Source organism: Schistocerca nitens, chromosome 1 (genome assembly GCF_023898315.1).
Source record: "Schistocerca nitens isolate TAMUIC-IGC-003100 chromosome 1, iqSchNite1.1, whole genome shotgun sequence".
In the NCBI taxonomy this organism is placed as follows: Eukaryota; Metazoa; Arthropoda; class Insecta; order Orthoptera; family Acrididae; genus Schistocerca; species Schistocerca nitens.
The window spans coordinates 544,307,099-544,333,080 of record NC_064614.1 but is presented as its reverse complement, the minus strand read 5'-3'; the positions used below and the strand labels follow the sequence as shown (position 1 = coordinate 544,333,080).

The following is a 25,982-nucleotide window of genomic DNA, read 5'->3' as shown; positions in this document are numbered from 1 at the left end:
CATTCGATACTACTTTTGAGTGTAACTGATTTCAAGAACCATTCATCAATATCTATGTCCAGCTGATAAATCTTATCTTCTTACAGTCTTCTTGCATTTTGTAAATAAGAGAACGACTCGGCTCTAAGCACTATGGGACTTAACATCTGAGGTCATCAGTCACCTAAACTTAGAACTAATTAAACCTACCTAACCTAAAGACACCACATACATCCCTGCCTGAGGGAGGATTCGAGCCTGCGACCGTAGCAACAGCGCGGTTCCAGACTGGAGGGCCTAGAACCGCTCGGCCAAAGCAAGAGAACGATTTGCTTAAAATATTTAGATGAAGGAATTTATCAAGCGAAACGTAATTTCAGTAAAGAGAATAAAAGAGCAAGAGCGATAGACATCAACGTCTAGGTACACACACGATTTAAAATGCTGTTGTTCTGGCTGGCATGCGTACTTCGAGCTTGGTGATTAAGATGAAACACACTAAGTTGTAAGCTTTGAAAAACAGTAGAATATAGAACAGTGGTTAGATAAATATATAAAGAAAGGAGGAAACACATTAGTCTCGAGTGACGGAAATCGGCTGTCTAAAAAGAGGTACTACTTGCATTGATGAGGGTAAGGCAGAACCTAAAACAGATTGACGCATTCAATGACATATTTCATCAACAAAACTGTTCTTTGGTTGTCGAATACCCGTGTTGATAGAATAAAGGATAGAGTTGCTGGAAGTGTACACTGAAGCATTACATGTAAATGAATTCATGTCGGAATGCTGCAGAAGATTGAAATGGAAACTTTAAGCGCAGTACTACCAGAAATACATCAGTACCTATGAGCACCGATTAAGTGAAAAATGGACAGATTTTATTTCCTCGCAGTTTACATACTTCCAAACCACACACGATCCCTTCAACTCCACGTCAATCAGGTTACCTCATGTTGCAGCCAACGACTTTACAAAACCAACTCCTCCAAAACCCGGGCAATAATTATAGGACGAACGACCTGCAATTTCCGTCTCAATAAGTTCTGTCTTACCGTATACTAGCGTCATATCCTGTTAACTAATAAACCAAACTATCCTCGACTAACCATCGTCCAGCAGCTAGAATGGGAACATCACCCAATTTTCAATGCTAGTAAGCAGCCCCGCCTCTGCCGACACATCCCACCAGCCATACATGTGCAGACTCTCAACATCGCTCCGTAACGAATTTTAAATCGTCTCCCTTTCCCAGTCCATGAACTCCACCCCGACGTTTACCCATCCTAGCAACGATAAATTCACCTCGCCATTCCACTTCGTAACGGCTCCCTTTCCGTTCCTTTCCCACCTTTCCCTACCCTTTCCCACTTTATTCCCTTACTACCTTTCCCCCTTCACATTACGATCTTACCGACACTCCCAACTGCCCTTTCCTTCCTGTATCCCTACATCCACTCGATCGATACTACCCATCAGTCCTCAGTAATCATAGTACCACACTCTTACCCTCCCCATCGTTCAAGGTTTTTCCCCATCGACAATGGTCGCTCCCAGGGACGGTCTTTCGTATTTTAGTGAGAGTGAAGGCCTCTTTTCACATCCGGTTTAAACGTATTCTTATTGTTTCCGTCTTACCGTTTTTATTATGGTTTTAAAGTACAAACGAAAAGACAAATTTCTCTTGTATAAAACCTTCCATAAATTTTATCTTTACAAATGATTAATATTCTGCTAAGTATCTCACCTTCTAGTTTAGTGCTTTGTTCATCTTAGCTAGTGTTACTTGTCCCTTGGGTGAGGAGCGGGTTGAATGTACCACTGACAGCCCACCCCGATTCCACAAGGGATGAGGGGGACGGAATAGCAATAAAGAAACGAAATCTCACCTAATTCAGCTAATTAGTCTTTGCATTGAGGAAGGCTGCTGTAAATCATCCGAAACGTCGGTACATTTTAATATTTTACTTGGTTTTTCTTTTTTTTTAAGATGACACAACAATATACCCAAGACGTTTTCAACCGCCATTCTATCTCTGTTTGTGCAGTAGGCCTACTAGAAAGACAGGCCACGGAGCGTACGTCATGAAGGTAGTCCTGCGCTCGCTCGCTCTACTCAGCAGACAAGCTACGTTTCAATTCTCGTCCTGTTAACTCGTGGCCAGGTGTGTATGTACCAATGAGAATTGCATCTGCTACTGGAATCCGCTATTATGGAGTCTACTGTTCTTACTCCTTCTATGATTGGAAGTCGATAGGCCTACTTATATACGGCCGCACGGGGTAGCCGCGTTGTCTCGGGCTCCTTGCTTGCCAGGGTTCGCGCGGCTCTCCCAGACGGAGGTTCGAGTCCGGCGTCGGGCATGGGTGTGTGTGTGTTGTCCTTAGGGTAAGTTAGTTTGAGTTAGATTAAGTAGTTTGCAAGCCAAGGAACCGATGACCTCAGCAGTTTGGTGCCAAAGGACCTTACCACAAATTTCCAACTCATATTTTGTTCCGGCTGTACTGGGGTTCAATAAAATTAAAATCATGCCAAAATGATTATCATTTGCATAAAGCATTACTTCTTGTATGAAATGAAGACTGTTAATCAGAAGAGACCAAATGCTATAAACAAGCCGTTATACCATTTATGTTGAGTACTGATCATAAATTAAATTTTGTTGTAGCACTGTTAATCAGTAACACTTCATAGTAGCAGCTTCCAGTAGAAAATGTACTTCTTGTTAGTAAGTACACGCTCAGCAGCGTGGTAATAGGTTTAGAAATAGCATTCCTTTCTACTGAGCTGAGCGAGCGAGCGAGTTCAGGCCTACCAACGCGACGTACGCGCCGCGGCCTGTTTTTCTCGTGGGCCTCGGTTTGTGCACTTATGACGTCACATGCGACAACCCGATTACACCACGAACCAATGCCGATATCGGTAGTGTCAATCCACACTTATCTGGGACCCTGAAGTCCCCTGCATTTCGTTTCAGTCTACCCTGCGAACTATCTGATTCGCTATTTGCCCATGATACAGAATCTACAGGAGGAAACAGACCAGAAAAGTAAATGTAGAAGAATCTATACCGGAAGAATGGAGGGTCAGTGGTAAATGTTTAAAATGGCTCTGAAAATTATGGAACTTAACATCTGAGCTCAGAAGTCTCCTAGAACTTAGAACTACTTAAACCTAACTAAGCTAAGGCCACCACACACATCCATGCCCGAGGCAGGATTCGAACCTGCGGCCGGAGCGGTCGCGCGGTTCCAGGCTGAAGCGTCTAGAACCGCTCGGCCACACTGGCCGGCTCAGTGGTAAATGTGTTGAACTCTCTAGGAATAGCTTTGTAAGAGGCTGTGGTGGGGAGAAGTGAAAATATCACCCCATATTTGTATAGCCGAGTGACTAGAAATTAGTGGACACGTTTCAATTTGCACCTTTTTTTAAGTTTCAGAATTTTTTTTTTGTTAACTCGAATTATCGTTGTTGTAAGCCATCAGGAGTACAATGTGTTCTCCTAACGCAAGATAGTACCGGTTTTAGAAAAAAAGTATTCACGGACAGGAATGCTGCTTGACTCAGTCTAACTAGACAGACGTGCAGTATCCTGTTACACCGGCAAAACTTACGTCTGCAGACGCCAGCCGCAAACGAACTGTCACGGAGAGGGGTCGTGGGCCCGGGCCCATGCTAATGTGGCAGCGCCAGCGTTAATCACGTAGCAGGCAGCTTGTTTACCGCCGAAAGCGCTAACTGCATCCGGCCGCGTGATTCAATCAACGCCACCTGCCAACAAACTTGGCCGGGCGCGGGCGAGGGCGCCAGCCCTGCAACTGCCTGCGTCGCCGCGCCGCCTCCCGCGCCTCCAAATCATGCAGATTGCCAGCGACGGCACGCAGAGTACACACGCACGAGAGCTCAGGCACTCTACGCTGCTTCCAAAAGCGGAATCCTCCACGTGAAGGAACCGACATGCGAGTGGAAGTGAACGCCCTGACGGTAACTGCAAGAAACGCCATTTAACGCGTGAGGAACACGAGTACACGTTGAGGATTAAAACCATACTTCCACGAGGGCTAGAACGTTCTATCGTCATCGTTATCATTTTCATCATCATCTCATTCCAGGCTTAATCGTTACAGTAACCCGTTCCTGTCTCAATAGTCATTCACCTATCTCTGTCCGCAGCTCGTGGTCTCGCGGTAGCGTTCTCGCTTCTCGAGAGCGGGGTACCGGGTTCGATTACCAGCGGGGTAAGGGATTTTCACCTGCCTCGAGATGACTGGGTGTTGTTGTGTCGTCTTCATCATCATCATTCATCCCCATTACGGTCGGAGCAACGGAGGAAGGCAATGGCAAACCACCTCCACCAGGACCTTCCCTAGTACGGCGGTGCGAGTTCCGGCACCGTTCCCCTGTCAAGGAGTATGGGACTCCATCATCCTAATCTCTCTCCGTCCGAACAGGCCTCGGAAGACCCAAAAAGTACCGACCGACCACCGTGTCATCCTCAGTCGACAGGTGTCACTGCATGCAGATATGGACTGGCATATGGTCGGCACAGGACAACGGCCTTGCCACAGTGGATACACCGGTTCCCGTGAGATCACCGAAGTTAAGCGCTGTCGGGCGTGTCCAGCACTTGGATGGGTGACCATTCGGGCTGCCATGTGCTGTTGCCATTTTTCGGGGTGCACCCAGCCTCGTGATGCCAATTGAGGAGCTACTCGACCGAATAGTAGCGGCTCCGGTCAAAGAAAACCATCGTAACGACCGGGAGAGCGGTGTGCTGACCACACGCCCCTCCCATCCGCATCCTCCACTGAGGATGACACGGCGGTCGGATGGTACCGATGGGCCACTTGTGGCCTGAAGATGGAGTACTTCATATGGTCGGCACACAGCTCTCCCAGCCAATGTCAGTTTTCGTGCCCGGAGCCGGTACTTACCAGTCAAGTAATCCTTTAATTGGCCTCACAAAGACTGAGTGCACCCCAGTTGCCAGCAGCGATTGGAAGGCCCGGACGGTGACCCATCCGAGGACTAGCGAAGCCCGACAGCGCCTAAATTCCATGATCTGACAGGAAGCAATACTACCACTGCGGGAAGGACGTTGGCGTCCACGTCTTCCTAATATTCTCTTTCAAATCGGTCTAAAACTAACTTTTTTAAATCTCTTTTCTGTCATTCTATGAACGTGGTCCTTCCATCTCATTCTGCCCTCTTTTGTCTTGTCATTAACTGAAAATATTTTTATCCCTAGTAACACAAACGCATTTTCCATAAAGCATAGGAGGACTACGTTATGTCCAATGTAAAAAAAGTAGAAGAAAGAAAAAGAAAATTTTTTACTAGTTGTTGATTATATCAACAACCTTTTTAAAATCATAGTGACGTGTAACTAGCTTCCACAACCTGAAAGTGTCTTTCGGTACACTTTTAACAATATCATCACATACTAACGTATACTACCAGCGGGGTGGAGGTGAGGGGGCCAGGGGGCAGGTCCTTACGCCGACCGAAAAAACAAATTAAAAATGCAAATTTCACTAATTGTTGTTGAGTTTTACTCACAAGATGGTATTTAAAGAGATACTGATGTGTAAGTGTTACCCTAAACTTGAAAATGCTGGTTATAACACTCATCGAGGAAGTGACATCTACTCTAAGACTTAAATTTTTGGACTAAATTTAACTGAAATATTTTTAAAAAAATATGTTATCTGGTATAATAATTCATTAAAAATTATAAATGTTTTTTTTAATTTTGAAATATAAAATAACTATCAGATAACAATATTTTCAGAAGCTGAACATAGACTACCGTTGGTATTGCGAGGATTAAATCTTATATCAATTAGTACTTTATCCATTTTATTGCAGCCCCTTACATGTTTCATGCTGCCTGGATATGTGAATTTTAGTTTTTGTTATTGTCTCTGATTGAGAACCATATGCAACCTTAGGTACAGCCAAAACTATACTGGATTTAATTTGTTTCCTTTCTTGTTTTTCTTCTTAAACTTCTTCCAATTGCTCCACAGATAACTTGAAATTTATTTACCTTTGTCTCGATGCCTTTGTCATAGTTAAAACTAAATCTACTTTCTCGCTAAATGAAGTGGGAAAATGACATCCAAGAGGAACATCACATCCAAGATAGTTGAATTGGGATAAATTTTGTCGTTCATTATCATTTTCGATCTAACTGGATTCTTCCCTTTGAAAGCCATTATTTTTTACTTCTACTCAGATATAGTGAAACTGCAATATATTGCATTTTGCCTCAACCTATATAAGCTCTTTGTAAATTATCTTCTGATTCGGGTATAGCTGTCTGGTCAGAGGCATATAATAGAGTATTTAGTGGTATGCTACATCCTATTTTAATTCCAAACTGTGTTTCATCTTTTCTCTTCATAACTAGGTCGTCAACATACAGGGTGATGGGGAAAGGTAAATTTACCAATATGAGGTAAGGGATCCCGATCCGAAATGACTCACTGGAAAGTTATGAGCGAAAATCTTTCTGTGCCTCTGACAGTAGAATATAGGTACCGGTACTGTTGTTGCCATGATTGTAGGGTATTCGACTTTCAGAGGAGGAAATCTTGTAAACATGGGTTCTAAAATACCTACATTAAGAGTTATGAGCATTTGTTCAGCTTCGCTCCTGTGAAAGACATCCCCTGTACTGAGCAAGCTCATAAGGTATGCATATTTACTGGGCACTTTTACATTGTTTTGGTTCATAGCACCAACTCCTAAATTATGGAAACCAAAGCCTTTGCAGTAGAAAAGATGTGATTCACAGAATCGAAAATGAACTAATGCTCATAGCTCTCAAGATACACATTTTAGAGCCCAGCTTTACTGCACTTTTTCCTACTTTTAGTTCATACTGCAACTTTGCAAGTTACCTACCATACAGTTTCAGCAAAAAAGAGTACCAGTACACGTATTCCACTGTCCTAGATATCGGAACAATTTTCGCGTATTACTTTGGACTCAGCCGTATCCGGATCAGAGTCCCTTAACTCAAATTGATACTTTTATCCTTGTCCTTGAAACCTGAAAGTCTGTAACATCATCACGCAATCACCCAGTATAAATTAAATGACTATACCTAGTCTAAGACATCGGTTTATTGAAGTTTCAGCCGACTTCGGTCAAAAGAAAAATTTAGGTCCGGCTCAGTTTCTAAAACATTTTCAAGTGATATTTGAATATATATGTGTCTCAAAAACGTCCCTTTACTGACCGCTTTTTCATTTTGTCGTAGGCGTGCATTAACGTACACGATAGTACATCTACATTAATGGATATGTGCACTGAGAGGCAATTTCTACATTGTTAGTCTAAAGCTATGTCAAGCCTTTTAGACTGTCGGTGTAAAAACTGCATCACATTACAGATATTCTTGCATTAGGGCATCCCAATGTTATTAAGCATTGTCATCTATCAGATGAAATGCGCCACTGTTCCTCCAAGAGTTTATCTTTCAGATGTGGAATTACCGTTCGTTTTTAGGGATTGCTGTGCGGCAAGCGCGTTACGTTGTGTGTGTTTGTGTTTGTGTGTGTGTTTTTCGTTTATAGGCGCTCAACGAGGAAGTCATCAGGTTCCATACGAAAATTACAAGAAACGGATGTGATTTAATATATCTAATGCGACAAAATCACCAAGAAGCAATCAGCGATAAAATCGCACTCAGTCTCACCGGGTCGCACCCATGGTCACCCATAAAATCACACCAGCTCACATCCCGTAAGATAACGTTGCAATCGTCAGATATGTTCTAAGACTGTCAGTGAAAACACAAGTAAGACGAGAGCAAAACTGATTCACAGGATTGTGTGGCTGGTTGATCGCTTAAAAAAATACGGATAAGCCAGCCACCCTGATAACGCATTAAAAACGTCGCCCTGAAATTTTCACAAAGCCTTTAAAGAACGTGTCTCAAACGTGTCATTGTAAGTCAAAATAGAGGGCAAATCGGTCAGCAAATGAGCTGCAGCTCTCTTGTCTAAATACAAAAGGCAGTCTACTAAAATGTGGCGCACCATGATCTACATGCCATGAGCCACACAGACTGAAGTGTCCTCTCGCTGGGGCAAGAAGCGATACGTCAGAGGGCTGTGGCCTATGCAAAGACTGCTGAGAAGGACCTCTCGTCTGCGTGGGTTGAAGGAGGTACTCCGTGGCCGCGTTGTGAGAATTGCTAGACGTAGGTTATTGTCTGTCACTTGCAGTCACTCTCTTTCCCAAAGATGCAGGACCTTGTACCTCAATAGCGAGCCAACGGCGTGTAGGGGGATGCCACATTGAATTATATTATGATCGCGACATGCCTCCTTGGCTGCTGCATTCCCCATTTCGTGCGCCCTTAACATCCAAATGCTCCGGCATAATGCAAATTTACTGTAGCTGTCTCTACCCTCCCCTCAAATATAACTTGCTGTAAGTTTCTTTTTAACTTGCCACAGATGTGTACGATTTTAATAATAATAACAATAACGTATTTAATATTTACTCGCAGACATTTGCAGCCGTTCGCACTATTTCATGGCTCACACTAGACGCAAACAGCTGGGGTGCACTACTTCAGTGCGCCGGGGGAGTTCGGGTTGGCGGCAGGAACCGCATCCGACCACCCTGTGCCGCGGGACAAGGCCCAAAGAAATAAGGAAAGAAAGATGTGTAGGTAGTTTAGCTGTACAGCTAGTTACTATAAAATCTACGTAGCAGTTTCATTTAATAGTAATAGTTTATTTGAACTAGTAAAAATTACATTGTTTTAGCATGACGTCCAAGCGGGACAAGGCCCAAAGAAATAAGGAAAGAAAGATGTGTAGGTAGTTTAGCTGTACAGCTAGTTACTATAAAATCTACGTAGCAGTTTAATTTAATAGTAATAGTTTATTTGAACTAGTAAAAATTACATTGTTTTAGCATGACGTCCAAGGAACAGCCATTCAGAGAATTACAATATAAACAAACCACACGAGGTAGTTTAGCTGTACAGCTAGTTACTATAAAATCTACGTAGCAGTTTAATTTAATAGTAATAGTTTATTTGAACTAGTAAAAATTACATTGTTTTAGCATGACGTCCAAAGAACAGCCATTCAGAGAATTACAATATAAACAAACCACACGATATAAAAATCCAAGTGTGAACACACAGTTATAGGTATTTCAATAAGCACTACGGTGATGCATACTGGCCAGCAAACCATTACTATACAAGCCTGAAAATGAGGTTAGTACAGTTTCTTTCAGTCATTTACGCATACGTTCGGGATGCAAGCTTTGTGGACTCACAGTGTCGGATTTGTTATTGACAGCAGGAACACGAACCTGTGCATACTTATGAATCTTTACCTGCCTGGAATGTTATCTTTCAGATAATGGGTCCATGACGGAGGGCACTGGGGAGTACTCTGTTTTGAACGTAGCTTGTAAGTTCTGGAATGCCTTGCCATTTTCAAGTCTCTTCAAAACGTATTTCCTGACCCACAAGCTTTACGCTGGAATGCTTAGTGAAATAAGGTCAGACTACGAAACGTAGCCCTTTCCTCTTCAAAGAAATTTCCGGACGGGCAAGGATCGGTTACTGATTTCATATTCTTTTTCGAAAAAAAAGAGAAATTAGCAACCCAGTATTTTCAGGTTGATGTAATTCTGAAAATTCAAACAATATGCAATTATGAAGACAAATATGATCTAGTGAATACCTGATTGCTGCAGATAGATACATACAAGTAGAAATTCGTCTGTCAGTTGCAGTGGTGCAGATAAATTAACTTTGTGTAACAGCATTTCGTTCAGCACCGTAGCAAAACCATCTGCAACTGACAGTTAAAATGTATGTGAAAATTAGTAAGCCAACAAATAAATTTATTCATCTGAAAATTACTGATGTAAAAGTACATCAGAAATAGGGTAACGAAAACAAAGGAAATATTTTATGTCCATAAACCCATTCATTAAAAATACGTTTTTGCGCAGTTGTCTTACAAAAATGAGCAGGTAGAACCAGAAGAAGAAAATGATAACTCAGTCTCAAAATTTAATTACCGTAACAAAACCTCGATAGGCAAAAAGGGAAGTCGTTTCTTTAAATTCTGTCGTGCCATGTGAAAGAGTCGAACAAACGAAATCAAATGCTCAGCTTCTGATGGAAATGTGGTTCTCTCGCATCCCTGTTATTTTAGTGCACCTACTAATACCGAAGCATCAGGTGTTTTTCAAATGGCTCTGAACTTGGTTTCACCATTTTATGTCACGGCACAAAAATATTCTGTCTATTTTGAAGCCATCCGCAACTTCGATTTCACGTGCTAATGAGTTTAATAAACAAGCTGTCGACCATTTCTTCAGTTTACTTGAAGCTGCGTTCAGTAACTACAAATATACTGCAGACAGAGTTCTTAATGTAGACGAATCAAAAAATGGCTCTAAGCACTATGGGACTTAAAATCTGAGGTCATCAGTCCCCTAGAACTTAGAACTACTTAAATCTAACTAACACACATCCATGGCCGAGGCAGGATTCGAACCTGCGACGTAGCGGTCGCGCGCCGGTGTTTTTGCGTTCTGTTAAGACGTTTCATGGGTTTCTCACAACTAATCTGAGCGTAGCTTGGAGTAACATACAGCCTTTATTTCATCAAAATCGGATCACGTCTGTTCAGTTTAGTAGGTCAAATGGTTAAATTAGCGACGGTGTAATAAAATAAAGAACCAGTAAATGACGCTGTACGCCTTTTCCCTCAGCGAGAAGTATTTTTGGACGTTTACGTCAGTGACAGAATTAAGCCCGACAGACCCTACGAAGAGCGAATTTACTTAGCTAGGCTAAAAGTATTTACTGATTTCGCTTTGCCGGGCGGAGTGGCCGAGTGGTTCTAGGCGCTTCAGTCTGGAACCGCGCGACCGCTACGGTCGCAGGTTCGAATCCTGCCACGGGCATGGATGTGTGTGCTGTCGTTAGGTAACTTAGGTTTAAGTAGTTCTAAGTTCTAGGGGACTGATGACCTCAGATGTTAAGTCCAATAGTGATCAGAGTCATTTGAACCATTTTTGATTTCGCTTTGTTTATTAAAAACTTAACGAAATTGCTTTCCTATTTTGGAAAGATTTCATTTACATTTGCCTTATTGTCTCAGAAGACGAATTTAATGATAAAGTCCTTCTACAAGAATTCCGTCTTTATCGATTGAAGCCGGCCGAAGTGGCCGTGCGGTTAAAGGCGCTGCAGTCTGGAACCGCAAGACCGCTACGGTCGCAGGTTCGAATCCTGCCTCGGGCATGGATGTTTGTGATGTCCTTAGGTTAGTTAGGTTTAACTAGTTCTAAGTTCTAGGGGACTAATGACCTCAGCAGTTGAGTCCCATAGTGCTCAGAGCCATTTGAACCATTTATCGATTGAGGCAGAACCCTAAAAGGCTACGATGTGCAAAGGCAATTCCTCAAGTTCCGTTGCGAACACGGGCGTATAGGTATTTGACAATAAGAGCTTACTTACGTAGGTTTCCACAGCCAAGTATTTAATAAAAGAATACATTGTGCATTGTAGGTTGTACAGCTTTCCGCTGTTAAGGGCGGAGAACGTAGCGGATAGTGAAAAAACCGCACCGAAGGGCTCGACAAGGGAGAGGAACTATATGAAGACGTGATAGAATAAAAAATGGTTGTCGTTACGGAAGATATGGGGGATCAAGTATTAGAGCTTAACAGAACTTTGAAGGACTTCGAATCAAGTATGGTGAAAGGGACAGGCATCGTTCCTTATGGATTTCTAAACGCTTTGGAGGACGTAGCAACCAAATGATTGGTTGGTTTGTTGATTTGTGGGAGGAAACCAAACAGCCAGATCATCAGTCTCGTCGGATTAGGGAAGAGCAGGGAAGGAAGTCGGCCGTGCCATTTCAAGGGAACCATCCGGCATTTGCCTGAAGCAAGTCAGGGAAATCACGGAAAACCTAAATCAGGATGGCCGGACGCGGGTTTGAACCGTAGTCCTACAGAATGCGAATCCAGTGTGCTCGCTACTGCGCCACCTCGCTCAGTGTAACCAAATGACTTCTCGAATTTGTGTAGATTCTATGAGACTTGCTACATACCATCGGACTTTCGGAAAAAATCACCAACACATATACGACGAGAAAATGGGCAAATACATGCGATGAATATCGCACAACCAGCTCAAGGATTCGAACTCCTAATTAGAAACATATACGGAAGAATGGAATAAGGATCTGTTGGATGACATTGAGTTTGGCTTTCTGAAAGGTAAGGGCACCAGAGAGGCAGTTGTGACGTTGAGGTAGATAATGGACTTAAGAAGTTAACATCTTCATATGATTTGTCTAACTTAAAAAAACTTTCGATGATGTAAAATGGTGCTAGATAATGGAAATTTTTTGAAACTGTGAATCGATTAAGAAAGGATGGAAAGACAAGAAGAGGAAACAGGACAATAGTACATGTGTTAAGACGTCAGGGAATATCTTACACCATACTAGAGGGAGCGTAGAGGGGAAAATCTTACATACATCCAACAGTCAGGAGACTGATGACCCAGAAAAGGGAGAGGGAATGGCTACAGAGCAGCGGTACTTTAAGGGAACTAAAACAATTCTGGTCACCCACAAGAATCGGAACATTTCAGGGATGAAGACAATCAGTTTTATGGAATGCTAGGACAGTATGTTTAACCGCGAAGTCAAAAACATCAATTTTCAACTGGGAATTATACAAATTTTTGATATTTGTTGATATCTTCTCACGTTGTTCTTCAAACCTAATATTTTAGGGAGAAAACTGAGAGTTTTGGGTCGTATTTTGCTTCTCAGTGTTGGGTTTAGTCTGCAACCGATGGAGCAGGGAATTATTCAACTCATCAATCTTATCCCGGAAGTAATTGCTGCGTATTTTGCAGATCAGGAGTAAATCTGAGAAAAGGACAATTCCATAACTGTATAATGCAATTAACTTGAAGGATGCTGTGTATATGGCAGCACGATTCTGGGCTACTTTCGAGAACACTGCACTACAAATGATCACTTATCCGAAACATCACTTATCCGATCATGGCGCATTTCTATTTGATACAAGTTTCGATGCTTTGCTGTACTGTTATTATTATTATTATTATTATTATTATTATTATTATTCGTCTAGACAGATTAACATGTGATTATCGCTTCAGTCTTTCATCTCCTAGACAGATAAACAGCTATTTATCTGTCGCTGTAAACAGTCTTTCGCGAAACGTTTGTATACATTTTAAATACTTGTATTTGAAAACGTACTGACTGTGGTTTCACAGACACAAACAAAATAGAAATTTTTTGTGGAGATAACCACTACAGTGTATTCTGCCACATAATTTGTAATTCATAAGGTTCCTCACTTCATGTCAAGCCGCATGCTAAGAAGGAATATAGAATCCTTACCACTACTACTACTACTATTACTATTATTATTATTATTATTACCTTGCGCATATCAGTGTCACTGACTAAGGAGACTGACTGCCTATTCCAACAGCAGGTCTCCTGGATACAAGCCAGTTACACACTGCACGACTTCACAGCTGGTGTTTACTCCATTTAAAATATGTAAAACTATTCCCTGACATTTCGTCTACAACTGCAGGTGACATCTTTGGAGGTAAACCGGCAACTGCGTCTAGGATTTAAGGGATGCCCGCGTTTTTAGAGTTTCGTGGAGAGCACCGCCATTCGTCAGGTAATGTCAACTACGTCATTGTCCATAGTGACTATCCATAGCTGTCACCACACCACTGATTTCGATTAAACGTAATAGATCGCCCATCTGTTACCTCACATATCCTTCTTTCCTGTTAAATTATCATGGTGTTTTGTTTGTGATCTCTGCGACCTCTTTATATACACGCACATCATAATGCATTCGCTCCGCAAAAACGCCGTCACATGGAATTTTATTTCATACATTTCATCTCGGAAACATATTGCGCTACGGCCTATTTGTCAGTATGTCCTAGGCGACAGTTATTGTTGTGTGCGTGGTATCGTTTCTTTATGTAATTCTAATGTATGACCAACGTTAATGCGCCAGGCAGCCAAGGTGGGCATCGCATGAAACGTTTAATATATGTGTGGTCTTCAGTTCGAACACTGCTTCTGACGCCACTAAGGCCCTAGCGTAGGAACTGGAATACACTTTCATAAATGAGTTTTGTTTCACATGTAACAGCAACAGACGAAACGCAGACAATTTAAAATAACTACACCAGTAAGAAAACATCGAGTTATCGTAAATTAACATAATCACTTTCTAATCAAGCAGAAAGAAACTGTCTTCAGAAAGAAATTACGGCAAGAATTCCGCTTTTCCATCTTTTATTGGAAATTAAGAAGTCTGGCTCCTGCCTGAAAACTTTTACTTTCTTCCCCAACAGGAGTTTACTGCGCGACTGAGAAAGGTTCGTGACTGCATTTTTATTTAAAGATAGTTCCAGCTTTCTTCTAGAGTTGAAGATTAATTTTAAAATTTTAAAATTATCACATTTTTAGCGCAGTCACGAGTTAATAACTACTGCAACGCTTTTCTAAACCATGCCGAATTTTAGATGAAGATCTACAGTTCACCTGTTCTTAACACTCAGTCCCACAGTTGTGTATTTTTTGAAGGAGCCTCAGTTTTAACTTCTTCACTGTGATGAAAGTTCTCTGTGTCATCGTAGTCCCCCTTACTGCTGTTTCGTGATGATGTAATAGCAGAACTGTGGAATATTCAGTAGCGCTATGAAATTTTATTCTACTGTCTAGAATTAATTTCAAGTTATTGCAGGAACACAGAGTAAATTATAATTTCCAGTACGGATAATTTAGATACACTAAATTATGATACCAAATTGCTCACAATCGAATTAACTAAGTTAAATCACCACATATATGAGCCGATGTAACATTCCGGAAATATCTCAATTAACGCTGGACATGCTTATAATCCACTAAGCACAGAAATGATACGTATAATAAAAGGGCCACGCGGAATAATGTGCAACCAACTGATCCAAAGTAACGCTTCATTTCGCGGGAATGTTTGTTGTAAACATAAATGTTATTATATTTCTTTCGAGTTAAGTTGTAGAGTCTGTAATTTTCCAATCGTTGCGCATTATAGACAGTAAGAAACATTTTTGTTCAGTTGAAACGATACACAGATTAATAGGGAGTGATCACATGCAGTAACTACCTGAAGAACGTTAATTCACAATAATGTATGCCCTAGAGAATATGAAACGAATACAGAGTTGTATTTTTCATGTCTCCCCAAGGACAGATATAATTTAGTTTCATAAGGCTGCAAGAGGTACCACAGATTTCGGATTGGACATGTGTAAGAAGAGCTGAGTACTGAAAGTCCATTTCTAAACTTTCTTTTCAATGCAAACAAAATTCATTTTCGCCGCTTTCGACTAACATTGTTTTGTCGGTCAGTAGCTGTAGCGCACATTAAGCCTGCTGCAGATTTGTCGACTGTTTACTCTCACTATGAAGTTTACCAATTCGTCTTCTCGAACTGTGTTTGATGTACAAATGACCATCCACTTAAAGAATCCTTTGGTGACGATGCACTGCCTCTCGCCTCCCGCAGTCATTTCGTGAAATTAATTCTCCATTTCACGTTCCCCTAACTACGCCACCTTTATGCTCTTTCCTGATAAGTAACGGTTTTAATCGAGATAAAAAGTAATACGGCGAAGCGTAGAGTTTAAGCCAGGGAGGGCCATGCCGCGCCTAATAAGACGAAAGTAGCGGAGAGGCAGACACAAACGGTTATGAAAACTTCCCGCAGGAGCGGAACAGTCGCCACCAGAAGAAATTACCGTAGAATTGCAAAACACTTCTGTTAGGAGCCCAGCCACCGGGGCGTAATTCATTCTGCTTGCGGTTAACTGTCTCCGAGGACAAAACCTGCCTTGTGCTGCTCCCCGACAGAGTCAAAAGCAGCCGGTTAAGAAACAAAGATGACGTAAACATGAATTAAATGGCTTTTTCTCCACTACGTGCGAAATGGTTTGAAAGCTTTCTCGTGTCTGGCAATAGGTGACCGTAATGAAAGTTTACCATTCCCCTGACAGCGGTATTAATAGCTCGATGATGTTCCCCAGACTTCATAATTTTTTTAAAAAAATAGTAAGTATCGCTTACAGGCGACGATGAAATTTGAAATGTGCACGAAAATGACAATTCGTCGTAGGTGAATTCTCAACTAATGAATACGAATATACTGAAACTCGTGTGCAGTAAGTATCATGTTCCAAAATATCCTGATTTCGTCAGCTTTAAGAAATTGTGTCTGTTTCGAAATTAGTTTAATGGCATCCTACCTACATTCTGTACTACCGTTTCGTAAAATAAATCTCATTGCCATAGACTCATACGAAGTCGCTTTTTGTTTTTACAGTTCTTAACGTGCCAAATGAGCTACTACACTATTGATGGTTCAGTAATAGTAATGATTAATGAAAACAACCACAGCTGTATTAATACTAATTTATTGTGTCACTACCAGTTTTTTTTTCCTTAAAAGATCATGTACACGTAGTTGCCACGTTGTACCATTATGATATGGCAAAGCTCGGCAACTTGATGTAATGAGAAAGAAACCGGTCATCACACAATAAATGTGTGTTAATTCCGCTGTCGTAGGTTATTTTACTGATTGATATTAATGTCAGTCATATGTGATTGTGTTTTTAATCAAAATTATTAATAATTCAAATGCAAGAAGGTTGAAATGAGTAATTGGAGCATTCCAATTAGAGGTAAACTGGCTCTTCTATTAATTCTGGGGAAATTGCCAGCGATGTTCGCCTAATCAGACAAGAGGTAAGTGTAATGCAGAATCAGCTGTTCATGTCTCCCTTTCAGTAACAATTCTACGGCTTTTCGCAGAACAGATACGAGCTTTAACTGGCTTCCCAATGGCTCTCTGCATATAATATAAATCATTTAGATGAGTATACAGTGCAGAGTACCTAGGGATGAGTGACGTAGGGACTGCCCACTGGTGATCGGGAAAATGTCTGTTCAGTATTGTGTCGGTCAGAGCTGTCAGAGGAAAGGGGAAAATTTCCGGAAGACAACATATCTGGAGCAAATGTATCTACAGCATTTGGGCTATGTACCCTGGTACGATGCGAAGAGGGTCGCCTTATATAGCTCGGCGCAGCCTGACTCGTAGCGCACGTGACTCCACACACACACACACACACACACACACACACACGCACGCACGCACACAAACTCAATCAGTGGTACCGATCGCAGCATGCCATCCGGCCTCCTCCCATCCATCCATCCATGTGTTGTGGACATGATGGATTTTCTATCCGTTCCTTGCTCACTCCGATCTTCTGTACCATCCATTGTGACGGCACGTTAAAAGCTATATTCTCTTCCAAACAACAGGAAGGAAATATTTTAACTAAATACTCTGAGGTGACAGCAGTCATGGGATAGCGATTAGTACCTGTATAAAGATAGCATTAGTATTGCGTAGATACGGTATACAGGGTGCAAAGTATTTAAACTGACAAACTCTGCGAGGTTGTAGGGGACATCAAAACAAATATTTTTTCCGTAATGTCATTTTTTCCTATGAGGAGTATTTAAACCGGTAGAGGAAGATTTTTCTGGCGGCAAATTAATTAAACCAACAAACACTTTTTCATTTTTTATGACCAAGAGACATTAACACAACCCAATTTCAATTAGAGTAGATTTTCAAACGTGCCTCAATTGACACGTAAACAAAGGTTACTCAGTCGGATCATGTTCTGTCTGACACGGGCAAAAACCCCAGGAGTATTCTGAATTGTTCCTGCTGCTGCTATTATCCGGGCAACCAGATCCTATTCTGATGCAACAGGAGTTGCGTAAACTAGGTTGCGCATCTTTCCCCACACAAAGAGTCCAGAGGGTACATATCTGGGGATCGAGTAGGCCATGGTACAGGACCATCTCTGCCAATCCACGTTTCTGGGAACCGTCGGTCCAGGAATCGACAAAAACGACGACTGAAATTTGCCGGCGCCCCGTCATGTTGGAACGACATGCGTTGTCTTGCAGGGAGCGGGACGTCTTCCAGCAATTCTGGCAATGCTCTGGCGAGAAAATTGTAGCAGTGCCTACCATTTAATGGCCTAGGTAACAGATACGGACTTAAACAGTCCCCAACAACATTGACCCACACATCAACGAAGAACCGCACTTGATGAGAGCTAGTAACTGTGGAATGTGGGTTATCCTCACTCCAAACATGCGAATTGTGCATGTTGAAGACTCCAACACGCCCGAACGTTGCTTCATCGATAAACAACACAGAGGATGGAAATGTAGCATGCATTTCACACTGTTCCACGTACCACTGCGAAAACTGGTTCCAGGTTGTGGACACGCTGTAAGTGAAATGGACGTATCAATTGTTCTCGATCTACTGTTCTTACATTCGTCTGACTCGTCCCCATGTTACGTGCAATTGCACGAGTGCTAATTGAAGGATCCCGCTCCACATGCTGCAAGACAGCTTCCAGAAATTACAGCGTTCTTACCGTGCGACAGTGTTCCTATCCGGGTAATCTGCTAAATGGCCCGATCTCACGCAGACGTTGGTACACAGCAGCAAAGGTCGTATGATGTGGGATACGGCGATTGGGATATTGTTGTTGATAAACCGGCTGTGCAGCTCGTCCGTTGTGGTGTGCTGCGTAGTACGCACCAAACCATATCAGTGTACTCACTCCAGGTGTATCGGTCCATTAGTAAACAGAGACAATGCGCTGCTACACTGGTGGACAGCAGTTGCCTACAACTGAAGAGCGTAATACGGCCCCTAACACCTGAAGATCGTAATCGGCCTCCACCGGTTTAAATATATCCCCATAGGAAAAAATGACATTAGGGAAAAATATTTGTTTTGATGTCCCCTACAACCTCACAGAGTTTGTCGGTTTAAATACTTTTCACCCTGCATAAGGCCAATGCATTAGTGGAGCTGCCATGTGTACTCGGGTGATTCATGTAGTAAGGTTTCCGACGTAATTATGCCGGCACGACCGGAATTAAGGCGGAACGGTAGTTGGAGCTAGAAGCATGGGACATTCCATTCCGGAAATAGCTAGAAAATTCAATATTCCGAGACCAACATTTTCAAGAGCGTGTCCAGAATACCAAATTACCTCTCATCACGTACAACGCAGTGGTCGACGGCCTTCGCTTAACGACCGAGAGCAACAGCGTTTGCGTAGAGCCGTCAGTTCTAATAGACAAATAACACTGCGCGAAATAACCGCACAAAATCAATGTGGGACATACGCCGAACGCCTCTGTTACGACAGTGGGTCGAAATCTGACGATAATGAGCTACGGCTGCAGACGAACGGCGCTAACAGCACGTCATCGTTTGCAGCGAATCTCCTGGGCTGGTGGCCGTCGGTTGGACCTCCACGACTGGAAAACCGTAACCTGATCAGATGAGACCCGATTTTCGTTGGTAAGAGCTTATGGCAGGATTCGAGTGGGGCGCAGACCCCACGAAGCCATGGATCCAACTTGTCTACAAGGTACTGTGCGAGTTGATGGTTATGCGCTGTGTTTACATGGAATTTACTGGGTCCTAGGGTCCAAATGAACCGATTACTGACTGCACTTCAAATTTATTTCATTTCTAAGTATTTCTGTATTCCTGAATTTCCCTGAACATTTTTGTTCTTCCTTCTTTCATCGATCACCTGAAGTATTTCTCCAGTTACATATCGTTTCTTCGCAGTTGGCTTCCTGGTACCTACGATTTCCTTTCCAATTTATATGATTACCCTCTTCAACTCAACTGCCTACTCAGCTATTCCTTTTCTCGGTATCTGTAGCTTTAGATAACTTCAGTCGTATGTCTTCATTCGTTGGTACCTGTTTATCCCACATCTTTGCGCATTGATTCATTCTGACTCCTGACAACCTACGTTTTATCACTACTAAATTGCGGTCTGAGTCTACATTTAATCCTAGGTACGCCCTACAGTCCACTACCTGCTTTCAGAATCTCTGTCAGATCATGATGAAATCTTCTCGTATCTCCCGGCCTTTTCCAAGTATGCTTCCTCCTCTTGTGATTCTTGAACAGAGTATTCGCTATTACTAACTGGAATTTAATGCCGAACTCAGTCTTTCTCCTCAATCAATCCTAGTACCAAGCCCGTATTCTTCTGTCATCCTTTCTTCTACTCCTTCCCCTACAAGCGGTTTCCTCCACGACTATTAGATTTTGATCTTCCTTTACGTCCTGAGTTATCCGTTCAGTATTCTCATACACTTTCTCTATCTCTTTATCTTCAGCTTGCGACGTCGGCATGTATACATGATCTTTATCTGAGTTCGTTTGGTGTTGATTCTTATGGGAACATTCGTATCATTGAACTGTTCACAGTGACTCGTTCTCTCCACTACCTTCATATTCAGAGTAGATCCTACTCGCGCCGAGGGAAGTCACTGGGATGAAACACCCTTATTGCTAACATACGCTACGATAAAATAAATCTGTGATTGATCATTCAGCGAGAAGAGTGGCAGGAGCCAGCTGACAGCTAATCACTTCTGGTTGTCAGGCTCTACAGGCTTGCTATTGCGTAGCATGGTTTGAAAATACACACAGAGCCATCTCGAGAGCGGCTGGACGCACCGGGAAAACAAAAGAGAGCCAAATTCCATGCATCCAGACATGTTTATGGGGCCGCAATCTAACATTCACAAATGCTTTCATTGAGAGTATTTGTTTAGCTTTGTACCTCTAAAAAAGAAAAGTACAATAAAGCAAAGACCGAGCGAAGTTGCGCAATGGTCGGCACACTAGACTCGCATTTGGTAGGACGACGGTCCATATACGACGTATGTGGCTTTTTGCGGTTTTCACAGTTGTTCGCAATGAGTGATTTTGACTGAAACTTTTCAAATTCTCTTACGTTATATTGTTACATTCATCTTTCTTGCAGATTATGATGCTGCACATTTGACTGATCATTTACATGTGCCATATATGGTAAAAGGTCCCCGCTCCTGACACAACGTAGTTATGGACATCTATGCATGCTGATGAATGACACACCTTCTATATACTGCTGCAGGTACGTTGACCTGACATGGCTTAACCAGTTTTACCTAGGACATTTGTATTAAATGAATGTCGTACTCGAAGATGGTTATTGGACACTTATTTTTAGTTTTCTAATCATTATGAGTCTGTTTTCGCTACGTAATGACAAAACACTCCATAGACACTGGAGCGCCAAAGAAACTGGTACGGTCATGCGTATTCAAATAAAGAGATATACAAACCTGCGGAATACGGCGTTGCGGTCGGAATCACCTACATAGGACAAGTATCTGGCGGAGTAGTTAGATCGGTTACTGCTGCTACAATGACACGCTATCAAGATTTAACTGAGTTTGAAAGTAGTGTTATAATCAGCGCTCGAGCGATAGGAGATAGCATCTCCGAGGTGGCGATGAACTGGGGATTTTCGCGTACGACCATTTCACGAGTGTGTCATGCATACCAGGAATGTAGTAGAACGTCAAATTTCCGACATCGCTGCGGCCGGAAGAAGATCCTGCACGGACGTAACCATCGACGACTGAAAAGAATCATTCAGCGTGACAGAAGTGCAACCCTTCCACAAACTGCTGCAGATTCCAATGCTGGGCCATCAACAAGTGTCAGCGTGCGAACCGATCAACGAAACATGCCTTGCCTGGACCTGTCAACACCGATATTGGACTGTTGATGACTGGAAATATGTTGCCTAATCGGACGGGTCTCGTTTCAAATTGTATCGAGGGGATGGACTTGTATGGATATGGAAACAACCTCATGAATCCAAGGACCCTCAATGTCAGCTGGGGACTTCAATCTGGTGGAGGCTCTGTAATGGTGTGGGTCGTGTGCAGTTGCAGTGATGTGGGTCCCCTGATACGTCTTGATACGATTCTGACAGGTGACACGCACATAAGCATTCTGTCTGATCAGCTGCATCCATTCATGTCCATTGTGCATTCCGACGGATTTGCGCTACTCCAGCAGGACAATGCAACACCGCACACGTCCAGAATTGCAACACAGTGGCTCCAGAAACACTCTTCTGAATTTAAACACTTCCGCTGGTCACCAAACTTCCCAGACATGAACATTATTGAGCGTACCTGGGTTTCCTTGTAACGTGCTGTTCAGAAGAGATCTCCACCCCTTCGTAATCTTACGAATTTATGGACAGCCCTGCAGGATTCATGGTATCATTTCCCTCCAGCACTACTACAAACTTTAATCGAGTCCATGCCACGTCGTGCTGCGGCATTGCTGCGTGATCGCGGGGGCCCTACACGACATTAGACAGGTGTACCGATTTCTTTGGCTCTCCAGTGTATAACACTCGTGATTCTAGCAATGACAATTATCTATGTTTTCTTTAGTTATCAGTTTTTTTATCAGGTTGTTACTTTTGTTCCTTGGAGGTCGTTTGCTCCAAACATAGTAGTTACGGATGCTGTTGGGCATTTGTATTTGGAATACCACATATAACTCTCAGTTTAACTCCAAGAGATGAACTTGTTTTGCTGATGAGTCATCCCTGGACACGGTGAATCACATTTTGTTTGTTGCCACCGAGGAGTTTAATAGTGTGCTGGAGATCGTACTTCACGAAGTCAATCCGTGACACAATGCCTCACAATCGCCATGATGAGCCGGGGCAAGTTGTTAAATTGTTCTACTGAACACCAGAAAGGAAATTACTGTTTACTGAGATTACGTGATGCTGTGTACGTATAGTTTGTAGCTGAATGAATGAATCACTCGAAATTAGCAAGCACAAGCAGTACTACCAACAAAGCCGAATGTCTCTCGTCAATATGGAGTACCAGCCAAGCTACCCAAAGAGCCTTCGAACAGTCTCTCCGATTTAGCATAGAGCTTACTGGTTTCCACTTGCATTTCAGCAATAACAGTCCTGACGATTTTGAAAGCGACTGCTTGTTGTTCTAAGTCCGTGAAGCTTTGTGGTTTGAATTTTTTGTTATTTCAGGTGTGTTCCGTATCTAGCTGAGGTTAGCGACCAGGACAGAAACTCTCCCCTCCATTCCCCACCACCACATCTGCTGTTCTCCATGCACTCCACTCATGAAAGCCAGGTTCAAAGAGTCATGTCACATGTCATTGGCTATTCTCATAATTTGGAGTGAACCAGTGTAACACACAACTGACTGTGTATGCATTAGAGACAGCACGGTGTCGAGTATAGACCTCTACTGGAAGCTAGCCCAAGTGTGCTACTAACAAGGAGCCCACTGTAAATGCGCCCAGGAAATCAAATACTCTTTTAGCAGTGGTGAGGCCTGAGGATGGCGGTAATGTGCCACCGAAATTAGTCGTGTGACAGAATAAAGACATTCTCAAGATACAGCTGTGATGGTACTTTTCTCATATAACACTTTTAATGAAACCCAGTTGTAATTTTACGATTAATATAATGCCCTTGTATCACCTAACATTATAAGAAACATTTTAGCTGTAATCTTCTATGGACATGAGTAGACAAATGAAGAAAAGTAATAAAATAAAATGTAGAAAATACTCGGCTTTCGAACACGGAACGCAAAAGTGAGATGCCGCAACGGTAGCTACTGTGCCAGTGTTTGAGCAGAGCTTATCGATCGCTAATAGGCACCTAAATTATGTCGAAAATTTGAAGGCCGTTTCCTCAGAAACGGTCTAATATCTATGGATAATTCGAAACACATTTTTGTTTATTTTGGTCTCCGCTTCCAATGAACGAATTTTCTGGGAAATCGAGTTATGGCCCTTCTCAGTTCGAAAACAATCGCTCCATTTCGGTACCGATGTACTGGGGCTTTGCTTGATAGAACAGATAAAAGACAGGATAGGAATGCACCAGGGAAAAGAAATAAATGTACGCGTTTCGAAATGAAACTACCTATACTTAAAATTTGAGTAATCTGTTTACAAGTCATACCCATCAAACAAGATACCAGAACGAAACTTTTATCTTTATAAAACGCCAGTCAACAGTGTCTCTAAAAGCTTATGCAGAAAATTTACACCATGCTTCACTACTTAATCGAGGGAATTTATAAGCGTAGAATTTAACATACTGCTAGTGATTTGTAGCCAAGAAATCGAAAGATGGAATAGACAGCATCCATAATCAATTTACATCTGGTAATTATGAGTAAAGCAGGGAAACAAATAAATTAATACTTGTGTGTTTACAGAATGCACTGCCCATTAATCATTAATACAATTTAAATCGTCGGATCCTTGCATCCAGGAAAAATTAAAGGCCACAAGAAAATTATCTAAGTGGATAAAACTGACATTTGAAGATCTAGAATTTCAATGTCTATCACCTATGCAATCGAGAGTACATGAGAATAATGCGAAGTTTCCACACTACATTGTCCACTGTAGCACAGACATTCAGATGAACTTATTCTAAGTCTCTCAGCTGTTGTTTAACACTGCTTGCAAATTCCCCCAGGGTACAAAGGCCGCGACGTCGGTTTTGGCAGGTTAAAGCGGAGTGGAGTGATGTAGTCTAGAGACCAGCAGCAGTGCCAATGACAAACTGGTGGCGTACGTAACTCGTGATGGAGTGTTTTAGGTGTCTGCCAGATAAGAAACTGCCTTCCGCCTCGCCTACGACTGGTTATGTGGCCAACTTCGTAGTTTTCCAGGTAGCCATCTTGCTCGGGCGGCAGTCACACCACGTAATAATTATCTCTGCTTTTGGCGCAGCCGCTAGACCTACGATTCTTAAACTCTTTGCAATGTTCTATGACATCCCATGTAGGGCTGATGGGTTTCTCAAAACCGACAGTAAAACATCTTTGTACATTATTTAAGTTAAATTCTACTGTAAGTTATAAACATTATTCACTACTTGCTAATGCAAGTAATGCGAAAAGTGTCAATTCTGCTTGATGAATGTTACGTGGAAGGTCATTTACATACAGGATGTTAGGGGTATAAGTGCAGGTATTTCTGTTGATGACTGATGATAGTGTTCTGAACTACGTTACAGACTAATAATTAGAACTATGTGAGTAGCATGTTTTTAGTTTGGATAGTAGTTCCAAGCATCCGCGGCAAAAGCAAGCCCTGGACGCAGGTAAGATACTGAAAAATGAGGACGCGTGGAAGAGAAACGTATAGTCTATACCGACACGCGTAGTTCACTTTGCGGCTTGCCTACGACAAGCGGCAACTTAGATGATGTGTTCACGGGGAGTCCGTGAGATGCAGAAAAAAAAGCGAGTACACATTAAGATGCAAATTATCACAACTGTACCTATACTATGTACACACGTCAAGAAAGGTTTTGCATTAGCCCATTTCCCAGAACTTCTGAAGACAGACATTGACTGTGGATATTGTATCTCAGACACAGTCCCATTGACTGTTCAGAGATGTCACTAAACCCGCCCAAAAATGTAAAGAACCATGCATAAACAGCACCTATTACGCGAAGGGGGTCGACAGCCTATCAGTTCCAATCATTCCACCTGGAAGGAGGTACATGCCTCGTGTTCTCTGTAGTTCAACCATACTTAGACGGTCAATACCGAGGTTCATCGCGTCCGCATTGTTACTTCGTGCCAGGAAGGGCTCTCAACAAGGGAAGTGTCCAGACGTCTCGGAGTGAACCAAAATGATGTTGTTGGGACATGTAGGAGATACAAAGAGACAGAAACTGTCGATGACATGCCTCTCTCAGGTCCCCAAGGGCTGCTACTGCATTGGATGACCGCTACCTACGGATTGTGGCTCGGATGAACCCTGACAGCCACGCCACCATGATGAACAATGCTTTTCGTGTAGCCACAGGACGTCATGTTACGACTCAAACGGTGCGCAATAGGCTGCATGATGTGCAACTTCAGTCCCTAC

General features: G+C 42.4%; 1 pseudogene; it reads left to right on the top strand.

The window, feature by feature from the left end:
* Nucleotides 1-4,530: 4,530 nt before the first annotated feature.
* LOC126209933 (5S ribosomal RNA) lies at nt 4,531-4,648 on the top strand (annotated as a pseudogene).
* The last annotated feature ends 21,334 nt before the right edge of the window (nt 4,649-25,982 follow it).